At 34.2% G+C, this 16,549-nt stretch overlaps 1 pseudogene; it reads left to right on the forward strand.

Annotated features, from left to right (window-relative positions):
- Positions 1–7,748: 7,748 nt before the first annotated feature.
- Positions 7,749–7,845, forward strand: LOC122124762 (annotated as a pseudogene).
- The last annotated feature ends 8,704 nt before the right edge of the window (positions 7,846–16,549 follow it).

Raw genomic sequence — 16,549 nt, forward strand, 5'->3', positions numbered from 1 at the left:
ATTAAAGGGATTGGATACATAGAGGAATGAATCAGAGAACCCGCAGGTGCATTTGAAAATGTTCATATCCTGTGTCAAATGTTAGAACATCTTTGAAAATAGTCCATGAACAGTCTGAGAAGTCTAGTGGATAATATCACTGGAGAAGTTCAGAATTGCTAGTCTGTATCTAGATTAAATAAACCAAGAAACCATGGCAGGGCAATGTTATACAAGGCTACAATTCTAGCACTCAGACTGACAGGAGATTAGAGAGTGGAATTACATAGTGATACTTTCCCTGGACTAGGTAGTATAATTTTGTCTTAATACAACAAACCAAACAAGAAAGGAATACACAGATGGAAGTTTGGGCTAATTTTGTCACTATGTTTTGAGAAGTCAAGATTCCAATTACAATGGAACTCATATATAATCCTCAGTTGTGTTTCAAATGCTGTCTTCATTACACAACATTTCTAGATGCAAAATGGCTCTTGATTCCCATCCAAAATTCTCATCCAAAGTTATCATAATCCTGTTGGATTCCAAAGAATTGATGAAGGATTACAAAAGCTTAAGCCCAGAGAAAAAGCAAAGTTTGTCTAATGTATGTCTTTATAGATATTGCTAAATTAGAATTTAGATTTAAAATAAATGTTTTTGTTTTGTTTTTATTTTCATATTCTATAAGATACTACAAAATTCTTTTTAAGTAGAGGGTTTAATTGACAAATTTACAAATGAGTCTTGCATTCTAGTTGCCTAGAATATTCTTTCAAGAGAGTTATAATTAGAACTTAATAGATAATTCCAACAGTTCATGTATAACATGATAATGTGAATAATGTAGACAGAGTTGTCAACATATAGATGATGTTAATTTAGAAAATAGCAATTTTTGAGGCTTTGGTGTAACATGGTATGAAGAGTATAATTGTATGACATCTTCTTTTTTCTACCTGTATGTAACACAGAGAGCAATTTCCTAAATTATGTGTCTCTGTGTACAATGAGAAAATTGCTAGGTTTGGGGTTTGTTTTCATTTTTGTTTTTGTTTTATTGATTTGTCATAAGGCTTGAACTCTGGGCCTGGACACTGTCTCTGAGCCTGTTTATCCTCAAGGCTCGTGCCATACCACTTCAACTTCAGTGCCACTTACTTCTGGCTTTTTTAAGAAGTTTATTGGAGATAAGTATCTAGGGAACCGTCCTCCCTGGGTGGGTTTTGAACTTTAATCTTCCAATCTTACCATCCTAAATATCTATGATAGTTAAAAAGCATAAGTATAAATAATATTTGCAAGTGTTCTGATCTCAATAATACTAGTGGGGGCACATGATGTAACCCAGTTTATTGTGGTGTTCTTTCCAGAACATGGAGGGCATCACATTAGCAGAGGTGTAGTATTTTTTTCACAATAGAGATAAGCTATTCATGATATGAATTAAGGGAATTTTGAGGTGTACCCTACAAGTTGGAAACTGTTGGGCTAGGATGACTTTATGGCATAAATCTTAGGATTGATGGTCATAGAAATAATAACTTACTCTGATAAACAATTGCTTATTCTTGAAGAATTAATTATTACAGGTGCATCATAGTTTTATCCTCTACTAAAATGTGGCTATTTTTCTGTTGATTTCTCAATCTGTAACACCCCATTGGAAACTGCATCTATTGCAGAATTTCATAACATGCCAACAGGTATGGAATGTTCAGAATTTGAAAATGAGTAGGTATCAGTCATCAGAATTTGGAAGAACACATATATTCTCTCCTCTTAACAACTTATTTACTTTTAAAGTTATGGGTTTCCATACAATTAAATTGTTTTTGGTTTGAGTATGAGAAAGTACTAAATTGATTCTTTTTTCAAAATATTGTCAAGTATATAGAGAAAATATTGACTAGTTGGATTCAAGTTGATGGTCCTCTGATTAAAAACGTTTAATTAATTCAAATTAGATGCAAAATAGTACTAATTTTTTAAAAGTTACTACATAAAGAATAATATTTACTATACCAATACAGTGAAATTTTTTCATGCAACTTATTTTTTTAATTAATTTTATTGTCAAAGTGATGTACAGTGGGATTACAGTAATTGTAAGGTAGTTAATACATAACTTTTCAAAGGTGTTAACCCCTCCTTCATTTTTTCTCACAGTTTTCCTTCACCTCAATACTCCTCAAAAGTTGTAATGTACATTTCCAACATATTGTCTTGTGAGTATTGCTATTTCATTGGTTTACCCTTTGTCCTTTGTCTCACCATTGTGTTGTTCCTCTTTCCTTCCCTAATTAAGGTAAATGTATACACAATACACAGGGTACCAAAATCAAATACAGCCGGGGACAAACCATAGGGGAAAAAACCCAAAGAAAATAGAAATCACATAGTACATTAAAAACACAAACCGCTCATAAAAATCTGTTTCTATATCTTGCAGTTCATTTTGTTCAGCATCAGCTTATATAGTCATATATATGCATAACAAAGACATTGGAAAATAATAGTTTCATGGACACTATACCATGAAAACAGCATGTTAACAGTTTTTGATGGTAAAGTTGGAATTAGAATTAGTAAATTAGCGATTCTGATAAACGAATTTCAAAAGAGTTTTAAAATTATGCCAGGTAAATTTTAATTGTTCAAACTTTTTAACAACTTAGCCTATTAACGAAATTTAAAATTGCCTGGGAAAATAGGCTTTCATGCAAAGAAATCCATGGAGACTTAGCTGAGAGGGAGCAATGTGGGTGAAGATGGCTCATTTTCACACTAAAAAAACAAACCTCATAAACCTTGCTATTAATCCTATAGGTTCCCTTGAGAATTATCCTTACCCAGGACATATACTCTCACTGTGTGAAACAAGGTTGTAGTGGAATTTAAATTCAAACTTCTTTTAAAAAAAAAGACATCAAAATTTGTGAATTGACTTTAATTACCAAACAGTAATTCTCTGAAAAAGATAATTTGGGTCAAAATATTTAGAGAGAAAGTGCCCTCAACAATGAAAGAAGGTATTGGGTATACACTTTTCTCTTTATAATACTTTACACAATGTCTTTGCATGTGAAGCACTGAAACAAAAAAAAAAATATCTGATTGGATACCTCAAACCAATGGTTTCACATTTCTAAGTAGCTCACAAAATATAATATCCTTATTAACATGAGATAGTGAAGACTTCTCTTATTACATTAGCCAAAAAGTTTTGGGATCAGAAAAGAATTGAGCAAATTGAAAAGGTAATAAAAGGTGTTCTTAGAAGCCCTAGCTAAGCGTATTGGCTTCAGCAGTAGAGGGATTCCAAAACTTTTTGATATAGATTTTGTTAATATATTTGCTACCTAAAGTGATTTTACAGAGCCTATTTGTCTCACTACAATGTAGAACAGATTGAATGAAGACATGAACATAAATCCACAACCAAATAAAAGAGTTTAAAAAGAGAAACCATGAAGATGTAGCATTGGGGGAGGCCTTATACTCCTTCAGCTTCACTAGACTTGCAGCCAAGAAGGTATGATTAATTGGAAATCAAGCAAGAACTATGAGGAGGACATAGAACTAGGACAAAGAAGTATTGACCTTTGTAACAGACACTGTCATGCAAGTTATGGGTGATTTAACTCTATTTTTCTCCATACATCTTGTTGAGCAAAAGCAAGACCAAGAGAATGTAATCTACTGAATTAATTTTGGAAAGAATAACTTTGTTCCTGATATGTTATCTAAGGAGAGTATTACGAGAGAAGATTAAAGTGGAGTATACATCCTCTAAGCACCTTGTTAGCAAAATATATCTTTTAGGATAGAAGTGATTGAACCAAAAAGTGGGGGAGTAATTATTTTGTGACCCTTTAGACACAAGAAGACTTTCAAGGTAAAAGAAAAAAAGTATAGCTAAATTTTTGTGATCACAGCTTCTTGGACTGGTTTTATGGAGACAAAGTTTTACATTAGAGTTTGTCCTCATTAACATAGATGTTAGGTTTTCGTGGCAACCAAATGCAAGAGTGAAGTTTAATGGACTCTCTTGGATAAGTAAACAGCATGGTAGAAAAAAATGGCAAATAATATTTAGTAAATTATTTTGGCTAATTATTTTGCCAGAACAAAGAATGAAAGATATAATTCAAAATCACTTGACTTAAAAGTATGAAGAAAGAGTAGTGAAGAGAGAGGAGAGAAAACATAAAGGACTCTTCTGTCTCCAGTGGAGTAATGGGTTCTTGATTTGTTTCTTCCATTCTATCTTTACAAGCTATCAAGCGTGCTGAGCACTGGAGTATCCATTGCAGACAAAGAGAACTCACAGTAGAAAATATTTACAGCAGATGTTGGTGATTCTTAACTTTAGACAACCTATTTAAATCTATTCAAAATTCTCTGATACCCCAAATTGCCCTCTTTGAACAACTTTGCTTGCTTTTCCCAAGACTACCCTTCATTAACTATTTAAAATTTTGAGACGTCATATTCATCCTCTCTAGAGATTGCTGTTTGTTTGTGTTTTTTGTGTGTTTTTGTTTCGTGTTTTGAAACTAAATCTCAAAAGGTTGTGCAAGTGTATTACAATAAATATGTCTATCAAATTGTCCAATATTCCTGGATCAGAGTGACTCCTTCTATCATTCTCAGCCAACCCCTTCTCCAAGATTTATTTCAGATTTACTACTTCCTTTATCATATGTGTACATTGAGTATTCTAGCTGTACTTGCCCCTCGTTCCATTTTTCATTCATTCTATGTCTTTCTTCTCTGGTTTCAACTTCCTGATAGTCATTCTGTTAAACTGTCTGTTAATAAGTTGAAAGGTTTATATACATTCCATGGAGTTTCAATCCTGCTTATACTTGAACTGATGTCAGTTTATATTTCCACAATTCGTTCATCTGCAATAACAATTGGCAAGACTGGAGACATGAAGCACCAAGACGTGATTTTATTCTCATCCATTTGGAAGATTAATCTTTAGTCAACAAGAAAGTTTAAAAATGGCTTAGAATATATTCCTAACTACCAAATTTTAGAAATGGCTTTGTAAAAAGGCTTGTGATTATTTTATTTTACATGGGATAATATTTTCTACTACCTATAAGTTTTGGAAAAAGAAGAAAACTACTATGATTTACTACTATAGAGGAATATGAGAGAAATAGAAGACAGATTTTATGTTTGTCACATCTCTGATGAGTACTCATATTCATGACTTTAAGTCATATTTCTTACTATGTTAGACAGATAGGGAAAACATAAAACAACATATGATAAGGCAACTATTTGTGACTTTTTAACATGTACCTTATTAAGTGATGAAATTTACTTTATTAGCTAGTGTTTGAGTTTGAATTATGGGAGGTTGATCTATTTAACACATTCCTGGAAGGCACCTACTGAACAACACAAATGGTGGGTGGTACTATTTCTACACTTTAATGAATGGTTGAACTTGTTTGGCATTAGTGCTGGGTAAATAAATCAACTCTATTGTAACTTGCACCCTAAACTTGAAATGATTGTAATGTCACTAATTATCATCAACTTGTCAATTGTTACTTTGGTGAATATGATTTTAAAAGATTATTTGAATAGGAATCTGTTTTCAGGAGATTAAAAATAGGTTATCATTTGTTTGTGAATGATAACATTTATATACTACAGAACCAAGTTTTACTGAAGTACCAGTATTTTGAAGCATTAACGATCTTCTCAATTAATGTTTTTGTGAATTATATTTGACCTGTTAGTCAAATTTTCCTAACCTTGGTAGACCAATTATGAATCTATCATTCGTTTTTTTTTGTTTTTTTTTTTTGGTCCGGTCGTGGGACCTGAACTCTGGGCCTGGGCACTGTCCCTCAGCTCTTCAGCTCAAGGCTAGCGCTCTACCACTTGAGCCACAGCGCCACTTCCGGCTTTTTTCTTTCTGCTTATGTGGTGCTGAGGAATCGAACCCAGGGCCTCGAGCGTGCAAGGCAAGCGCTCTACCACTGAGCCACCTTCCCAGCCCCATGAATCTATCATTCTAGGAACTATTTTTTTGGCCTACTTATGTTGGACTGAAATTTTTAAGTAATTATTAGGAGAGGGGTATTAAAAATAATTTGTGACATTTGTGATCTTGTTCACTCATATGGGCTGGTCATTTGTAAATTGAAAGTTTGAATTACTGTACTTTCTTTCAGATTTTGTGATCTCATATTTCATTTTAAATTGCTTTGCATTTCACAATTGCTTACTGCTAATTCCAGTGTCGTCAGGAATTGAGATGGATTTTCAATTACTTTCTGTTGGCATGTTGCATGGGCCTCGATGAGAAGTCTTGCCCTTGTTACTTGATGATGCGGATAACTGAGACCTGGGATCCTAGGATATGTGTGTCTTGCAGAAGAATAATACCTTTTAGACATCGTATCAGCAAAATTTGCATAAAATCAGCAGGAATGCTTCAGAAATATGGAGAAAAACATTTTGGAACCAGTGAGTTAAAATAATAACAGAGCAGCAGAGTAAATTCCTTTACAGATTAGAGGAAAATAACATTTTTTTTTTACAATGTGAATTCTGAAGACCAAGAACACTTAGAACGTATCACAAGTTTATACAGAAGACATTGCATTGATACTTTTCATATTCTAATATGTATATTCTAAACCTAATTATTTATATTCCAATCTATTTATTGTAATATATATCTATTTATTTTTCAAATTATCAATTAATTCTAGTAAGTTTCAATGTGTGAAATAAAATATCAGCATGTATAAATATAAAATATATAACTATATATAATATAAGAAAAAGGCACATGTTTTGCAATGTTTTGTTATGGTTAGGGAATCAAAGGCAACTGTGTTTTAATGTATTATTCCATTATTTCTACCTCAGTGTTTGGTAGAGTTGGACCTAAAGCTTTACCATTTGTAGATTTACAGCCTAGAGGCAAGAGTAAACACTGTGATTAAAACATTACCAATTTAAGGCCTAATATGGAGGAGAAACATATAGACTTCTCTTGTAACTATGAAAATATTTGGTGAATGAAAGGCAGTAGTGTAAATTCCTTCCTGGTTGGATGGTAGACTAGCCAGGACATTAGTAGTAATCGTGCATGTGAAAATTTTTTCACCTTTTTGGCTTTAGCCACTTTTGAAATGTTAGGTATAAAAACAATTATTTTTTGATAAAATACCTTCTAGTCTAAACGATTCTATCTTAACTGTTCATCTCTCTATGATCTCTTTTAACTAAGATTAGTTTTGTTCCAATAAGAAAATCTAGGCTGTCAGGGTAAGATATTCTGATTGGACTGTTGCTACATGGAAGAATAGTAAAGGGTCAGGTAGACATTTGTGCCAGTAAGACCTCATTTAGGAACTTTTAAACTGCAGAAGTTTACAAGTAGCTCTTAAGCAAGACTTAATTTGAATCCATTAGCTCCACAAAGCTAACTCAGTTGATAAATAAGTACTTGAAAAGGATCACCTTTGGACCTAACTATAAAGGCTTCAAAGTATGATCAAATTTAAAATGAAAAATATTTAAAATAGTCATTGACAAAAAAATTGCAAATGTGAGCAATCGACCAAACAATATAAGTTTTTTTTCCAATATACACAGAATTTTAGAGAACTAAGATCAATAGCATTTTTAGGAACAATAAGGTTTCCTAGTTACAAAGAGTTAATCAAGGATATATGCCTGTATAAAGACTGCATCATTAACTACTTAAATTTACAGGATACTACATGCTTCAGCAGCCCTTTTACCCAAATTACAATATAGAGATTAACATGGCACTTGCACAAGCATGATATGAAAATGTGTGAAGTATTCCATATTTTTCATTCTTCAGATGCAAGAAATTAAAAACAGTTATTAAAAAATTGATTACACAAATGCAAATGTAACAATAAATGTAATTCATTGATCTGAAAGTTAGTTTGACATCAGTGTACTAAATCCTCAATTTAGATAGGCCTTTACATAGCATAATCTTTACAAAACTTCTCAAATTAGATATCATTGTCATTTTATCCCAAAGAAATAAAATACTATATACGCCTAGGATAAAAAGGAATCTTAATCTGTTTCTATATGGAATGCTATCTGAAATAACACATTTAATAATGAACCGATATATCATAAAACAATGTAGAATTCAAAGTATTATATCCAGGAACAAATGAAATACATTTTGGACATTGTACAAACAAAATACAGATTATTTTAAAATATACTTTTTTCAGACAAGCACCAGAAATATCTTTAGTTTCTGTACTACTCATTTCAACAGATAAGTTAAAATGATTTCTGATTTAAAAAATCACAAACTCGGCAGAAATCATTATAGATGTATACAATACGATGGAATCCATGAATTTTTAAAGTAAGATATTGCCGTTGCTTTGTATTGTGAAAATATTTTGTACGGACACAAAGATGGATTGGCATTTTTAAAATTTCAGAAACTTAACCAAACCATTATTACTTAGGAGAACAATTTTTAAAGCCTTCCACAACTTCAAAGAGGTAGTGATACATATTTATCCTTTTGGCAACATCAAATGCAGCTTCTTCCAAGTTCTTCAGACCTGGTTTCATATAATGATTCAATAGAAGGAGATCCAGCATATCTTTTCTATTTCTATTTCAACCAGCAAGATGCAAGGGGGTCAAGAGGACTTTAGTTTGGGCAGTGGTATCTGCATCATGATGAACTAAGAAAGAAGCCACTCTGGTATTATTCCACATATAAGCACTGTGCAGGGGTGCCCAGCCATTCACAGTTATTGCATGAATATCTGCCTTGCGCCACCAATTCATGGACAATGTCAAAGTGTCCACTGTAGGCTTCCTGATGAAGAGAGGTATACTCATCATCATCCGTAGTATTCACATGAGTGTTCTTTTTGGAAAGTAGTCTCTGTACTGTAGTAAGCCAATTATTTTCAGCAGCCCAAACAAAAATTTGCTTGAATACTTCTCCATTTTTTTTTTGCAAATGTTACCATTCCTCACTTTTTCATTTTTTTCCTTGTCTACATCAGAATTGCTTAACCAGAGACCTTGAGTACCAGTGGGAATGAGGTACACATGTATTCCCCAATAGTTCACGTTGGTTGAACTGGTCAGAAAAATCCAGTGAAATTTCTACATCTGTTATTTCACCATGATATTTTTTCTTTTTCCATTTTTACTCTTCGAAATTATACTAACTGGAGAGTAGGGAATTGATAGAGAGCAGAGGAAAGGTTTTCCTCCATATTCAAAGGTATAGACTGAAAATGAGGACCAGTGGTGTCCTCATGTGCAGCTTATTCTAGGAATGAGAAAATATGAAATAATGCCTTCTATGTAAATGATTTGGGAAATGGCAGAGCAGAAAGTGAAATGATGCAACCAAAAATGTAAAAGCAAAATAAATTAGAATTATTATGGAGCAGTCATATTATCTATGAGAACCATGAAAGGGAGAGAGAAAGAGAGAGACAGATGTGCAATGACCTAGCTAGCCACAAAATCCATGCCTCTGATCAATTTATAGAGCAAACAGTTTTATTTTTTACAAGAGATGGAAATAGAATTTATGTATTTATTGAAATTAGAACATACATTTTTAATAGCCTACATATAGAGACATAGCTTTGACCAAATTACAGACAAGAATCTAAATCTCTGAAAATTCTAGTAACAGATCTGACTGAAATCAGTTAAATCACACTTTTCCTGTAAAGTGAAGGAATAGGTCCAGGCTAGGAAAGCAGCTAGAGAAGGCAGGCCGATTATATCTGGGACAAAACTTTGTGGAAAATGGTATCAAGGATTAATTACTGGTAATCCACTTGCACTGGAAGTGTGAATCTGAACTATTGCTTGCTGATTCTGAACTATTGCTTTTATCATTATATGTTCCAAGAAGAAAAGGTGAGAGGTAATTGATAGCAAAGGGTTAGTAATGAACTTTGACTTCTCATTAAGCACCTTCAATCATCAAAATCACATGAAGACAATAGAGAGGCCTACTTTTTTAGATGAAAACAAGTGTCTTTAAAAACAAGGTAATTAAGTATTCCTACAAAGGACTTCTATTTTACTACTGCATTATACAGATGTTGGGTAACAAACAATGGATCTATTAGAAAGCTCTTAAAACTCATATGTTCAATAGTGAGTTCCCTTATATTATATCATGGCATTTTTGTTTATGGTTTTAAGAAGAAATTTACTAGCTTAAATTTCTGACAGGACAATATCATCACTGTACAACTTTCTTCTATACTCTAAGTTTTAAATTACTATCTAAGTATGTGCATTAGATAGCTATAGAGGAAAAACTAGAAGCCAGACTAGTGGCTCATGTGTTTATCCTTGCTAATCAGAAAGATGAAATCTGAGGATTGTGGTTTGAAAACAGACCACGCAAAAAAAAAAAAGTCCATTAGATTCTGATTTGAAAGTAACCAGCAAAAGCTAGAAATGGAGCTGTGGGACAAGCAGTAAAATTCTAGGCTTGAGAAATCTAAAACAAAAAAATCAACAAATTCTGGGACAGAGCCAGGCCCTGAGATCAAGCCTGGTATTAGCACCAAACAAATGAATGAATGAATGAATTAAAATAAATTAAATGGTCACATGTGGTGAGGCAAGTAAAATGTAACACCCATGGTAAATGGATTGTGTATTATTTTGTAATAAGGCAAATTAACGTTTGTCCTAATCACTAATATTTTATTTGTACTTTTTTGTACTAAACCCTGAATTTAGCATGCAAGTATATGTGTATACATGTTCACACATGTGTGTATGTGTATATGTGTGCGTGTGCTGTTGCAATGTTGTTTGCCAATGTGGACCGTGTGAGGCTGAAGAGAGCTAACTGTGTTGCAATGTATTTATTTATCAGTGTTCTGTCATGTCATTTCTGTGGAGCCACCCTTCTGTACATTTTATTTGTCAAATAATAACATCATCATAATCAAAGCATATACAACATTAAGTTACATAAAAGAGACTACTTTCAGCTCTTATTATATGTTAGGTAAGAAGATACAGATATAATTAGGTAGTAAGTTATTTTTGTAAGATGACTGTCAGTACAAAATATGTATTTGACTTCTTAAATTGGTTATACTTTTAAGATATACTCATGGAGTGAGTTTGACTGACTTGACCAAACAGGTGTTACTCCATGGTTATTCCTGTGAAACACAAGGTGGATAAACTCTTTCCGGATTTCTGTTGAAAATAACTTTCTTTGTAACTAAGATAATCAACCCTGTATTTATTAGGTTTGAATATCCCATCATATTGACTGAAAATCAGTATTGTGGATATGCTTGTTAGATGTACCTTTCAAAAACAAACAAACAAAAAGCATGTGTCACCTCCAGATTGTGGATGCATTTGAAGTTGTTTTGTACATGCAATGGGATCTTCACTAATGGCTTTTTTATGGGAGTAACTATCACAACTTTAACAAATAAGGCTTTTCGAATATCTTTTCCAATATAAATAACAACCCAGAGCGAGTCTTGCAAATTCTGAAAAGCCTTTGAATATTTTAGTATTATTTCAGTTTATTGACTATAGAGCTAAAGACATTTCTGAAATAAATATTGTTAAGATCTGAAGAAGTAAGTGGGTATATAGGCTTTTTTATGCATCATTTTATGAAAACCCTGTTTTTATGAAAGTAAATGTAATAGAATAAAATAATGTAAGTGAATTGGGCGGCGGTTGAGCAGATTCTACTCAACCCAGCAAAAACTGACAAGAAGCAGACATCATCATCCTGCAGTTAGCAGACAAGGGACAACCCAGGAACCAAGACACGGTGTGAGTAGAAGCCTGACATCCTCATTCCTTCTCAGGGAGCAAAGGAGGGAAGGCCACCCCTTCCCCCCACTACCAGAGATCTCCATCTTTGATACTGACAAAGGCCTGGCTGAGCTGCCAGCTCCAACTCAGGCCTTGGAAGAAAACAAGAGACATTTAGCAGGTCACAGGAACCTAACCTGACTTGCTAGACTCAGCTCTACCCAGAGAAAAGTCACCCAGCCTGGGCCGAGCAAGCTCCACCAGCCCCAGGAGTGGATTTCTTCACTGGATAAACAGAACTAGAGGCTGCCCCTCCCTACAGCAGCCTTGACAATCAATTGAAATTCAGTAAACTTAAACCCTGAGAAAGGCTCTAGGCTGGGCTCTGTGAGTGCCTCACAAGCTAGTCCCTCAGGGAAAAGCTACTGTTTGCTGAAAGGCCTCAACTCTATCCAGAACCTAGCCTCATCACAGCATCTCCAAACTAGAGTAAACCTCCATCTCCCACTTTTGTGATACTCACAGCAGATCTCCCTCCCATTGAACCAGCATGGGAGGAGGATCACAAAACCCTAGGTAAAGCAGAGCATTTTTCTGCCTGCTCAAACTTTCCGACTTAAGAAACCAACCAAGCCACAGGAAAATCAAACACCACAAACAGACCAGACACCAACTAGAGACTGGTTAATGACACAAGATACAGGATCTTCCCATCCCCCCAAAAAAATCAAAGAACTCTTTTTAGTATTTTATAAAATTTTTCCAAAAGCTTTTTTTAAATTTTAATTTTTAACATTAAAAAAATTTTCTTTCTATTAAAATTTTTTCTTCCTCATAATTTTTATTTTCGGGGTATAAGTGTGTGTGCTTTTTTTTTCTTGTTTTGCTTTATTTTTCTTTTTATAATTTTTTTGTTTAGCTCTACTGACCTTTTGATCCTTTTTTTTCTTTCCTTCTCATTCTTTTCACATTTTCTTCTCTTTTGTTCTTCTTAACATGACTTAATTGCTATTCTGCTCATCCTCAGATATACCCATACTCGATTATTAGACCTTATCACCTATTGTGTACATACTTAATCCAGAAATTCATTACTCAATTCAAAACCTTTAGACTTAAATTCCTTAATACCAGTACTACTTCTTTATATGTATATAATATTTTAAGCATTTCTATTTTTACGTTTTTGACGTCTCCTTTCTATCCCTACCTTTATCTTATCTTATACAAATTCTTCTTTGAATATTATGTTTGTATTTTGCATAATTTTTAAGTTTTTAAGTGTTTCACTTTTAAATTTTTAATATTTGTTCTTCTATTTTTTTCTTGTCTCATTTTTTCTTTCTTTTTATCTTTTTTTTCTCTCTCTCTCCTATCATTCTATTCAACCTATTTCCCGCTATGAGATTAGGACTTAGTTAAATTAACTCACCCTCTGCCTTTCCACATCCCTGTATTCCTATTTTTACCAATATCTCTCCCTAAACCTGATAATTTCTGGTTTGCCAAATTCTTCTTTGTGGTTTGTAGTCCATTAATACATAGTTGTTTGATGTTGAATAGATATATCTGTTGAACTAGAGTGTATCTTCAGACTTTTGGTGGTGCATCTACAGACTTTGTTTGATGTTTACCTTAAGATAGAGTTCTAGCACAACCTGGTGTTACTTTCATCCAAAAAGGGCAGGGCAAGCCGTAAAAACACGGGAAAAATGGCAAGTCCGGGTACCCTACTCCCACTCATGATACTCGGGGGACAGAACAGATAATTAATAATCCATTGGAGAATTCCCAGAAAGCTCTACAAACACTACTGGTAAACATGGGCAATGAAAAGATTGAAAACCTGCAAAGGACTCTGAATGTACATGATAGGGAGAGAGATGAGGCAAACCAAAGTTCAATACAGGAATATCATGAGCATGAGGAAGCTACTCAAAGATTGATACAAGAATTGCTTGAGTAGCTCGAGAACACACAAAGAGAAATAAAGGAATGGCATGAGCAGGCTGAGACCAGTCAAAGAGATAGACAGGAATTGGGGGAGCTGGCCAAGAACAGAAAAAGAGAAAGTCAGGAATGGAGTGAGCAGGCTAAAAATACTCAAAGAGAGCAACAGGAATCTCGTAATGTGAGGAAGCTAATAAAAGAGTAATAAAGAAATTGAGAGAGCAGTGTTGGTGTGAGTTCTGCTTTGAAGGCCTTGTAAAATTCCGCTGTAAAACCATCTGGTCCTAGACTTTTCTTAGCTGGGAGGCCTCTTATTGCTGTTTCTATTTCAGTGCTTGATATGGGCCTGTTAAGATGGTAACTCATCTTGGTTTAGTTTTGGCATGTCAATATTTGCTTGGAAAAGGTCCATTTCTGTCAAGTTCTCAAACTTATTAGCATAAAGTTTTGAAAAGTATTCCCTAATAATGTTATGAATCTTGGTTGTTTCCGTGGTGATGTGTCCATTCTCATCTCTGAGTTTATTTATTTAGGTGTGTTCTCTTCTTTTTCTGATAAGATTCGCTAAGGGTCTGTCAATTTTGTTAATTTTTTCGAAGAACCAACTCTTTGTTTTGTTGATTCTTTCTATAGTTTTCTTGGATTCTAATTCATTCAATTCTGATTTAATTTTGATTATTTATTTCTCTCTACTGGATTGGGGTTTAACTTGCTGCTCTTTTTCAAGGAGGTTTAGATGTGTGATTAAATTTTTGGTTTCAGATCTCTCCAATTTGTTGATGTAGGAGCTCAGAGCTATAAAATTGCCTCTGAGTACTGCCTTTGCTGTGTCTCAGAAGAGCTGGTAATTTGTGTGTTCATTTTTGTTGAATAGCATGAACATTTGAATTTCCGTTCTAATCTCTTCCATGACCCACTCGGGATTCAGCAGGTTGTTGTTCAGCCTCCATTTGATACCGGACTTTCTTTGGTGGCTTTTGGTCTTGAGTTCTAATTATATTCCCTTGTGGTCAGAGAGAATGCAAGGTATAACTTTAATGTTTCTGAATTTAGACAAGTTTGCTTTGTGGCCTAAAATGTGGTCTATTTTAGAAAATGTTCCATGTGCTGCTGAGAAAAACGTGTATTCTGATGCTGCTGGGTGAAATGTTCGGTAGATGTCTGTTAAATCTAGTTGATCTATGCAGCTGTTTAGATGTGCGGTTTCTCTGTTGAGTTTTTGCCGAGTTGATCTATCTAGTGGGGAGAGTGGTGTGTTAAAATCCCCAACAATTAATGTCTTTGGATCTATGTGGGATTTGAGGGAAAGTAGTGTTACTTGGATAAATTTGGGTGCTCCTTTAATTGGCGAATATATATTGAGAATTGGAATATCCTCCTGAAGGAGAGATCCCTTAATTAGTTTGTAGCGACCTTCTTTATCTCTTCTCAAGAATTTTAATTTGAAGTCTATTTTATCTGATATTAGGATTGCAACTCTCGCCTATTTATGGGGGACGTTGGCTTGGTAGATTTTGTTCTAGCTTTTAACATTGAAAATGTGTTTGTTTTTCTGGGCAAGATGTAATTCCTGAAGGTAGAAAATAGAAGGGTCTTGTTTTTTAATCCAATTAGACAGTCTGTGTCGCTTAATTGGAGAGTTAAGTCCGTTAATATTGAGAGATAGGACTGAGACCTATTTGGGAGTTCCTGCCTTGTTATCCACCTTCTTGGGGGCTGCGAAATCTGGGTTCTTCCTATGGTTCTTGGATTCTCAGTTTGGGTGCAGTTACTTGGCCTTTATTGGGGTCTTGTTGGTTTCCTATGTGTAGGATACCTTTAAGAATATTTTGTAGGGCTGGTTTGGTGGAGATGTATTGTTTCATATTTTCTTTGCTATGTAAGGTTTTTATTTGGCCTTCAGTTATGAAGGAGAATTTACTGGGTACAGTATTCTTGGTTGATAGTTGTTTGTTTTTAGGGCATGGCATACATCATTCCAGGCTCTTCTTGCTTTGATTGTCTCTGCTGAGAAATCTGAGGTGATTCTAATTGGTTTCCCTTTATAAGTGATTAATCTTTTCTCCTTGACAGCTTTAAGGATCTTTTCCTTGGTCTGAGTTGATCCTGTGTGGATTATAATGTGACAGTGTGATGTCCTATTCTGGTCTGGTCTATTTGGGGTTCTAAAAGCTTCTTGTATCTGAATAGGTCTATCTTTTTGCATGTTTAGGAAGTTCTCTGCTAGGATCCTGTTAAACAAATTTCCTAGACCATTAACTTCTGTTTCTAGGTGCTCCTCTACACCCATTATCCTTACATTAGGATTTCTGATGGTGTCTTCCAAGTGTTGGATAGATCTATCATATTTCTTGGACTTGTCTTGGATGGTTGTATGTTCTTTCTCTATAATATCTAGGCTGTCTTCAATCCCTGAAATTCAATCTTCTGCATGGTATAACGTGCTGTCAAGACATTCTACTTTGTTTTTTATCTCTTTTCCTTCTAATTGGTCAGCTTTGATGGCTTCAAATTTTTTGTTGAAGCTTTGTTTTAGATCTTGTATGAACTTGTTTACTTCCTTAATTTGGTGTTCAGTGTTTATTCTCAGATCACTTAGTTGATTGGTTATGGTTTCCTTGGATTCCCATTCCTTCTGTTGGGTTCCATTCAGCATTCCCTTTGTGGTCTCCCTGACTTCCTTCAGCTCTTTGTTAATGGATTCCATGAATGCCTTTACTGATCTTAGTGTATTCTCTTCCTGATCTCTCAATTCCTGTATTCCTCTTTGATTAGCTTC

The sequence above is a fragment of the Dipodomys spectabilis genome, unplaced genomic scaffold (genome assembly GCF_019054845.1).
Source record: "Dipodomys spectabilis isolate Male_0828 unplaced genomic scaffold, ASM1905484v1 ptg000242l, whole genome shotgun sequence".
NCBI lineage: Eukaryota > Metazoa > Chordata > Mammalia > Rodentia > Heteromyidae > Dipodomys > Dipodomys spectabilis.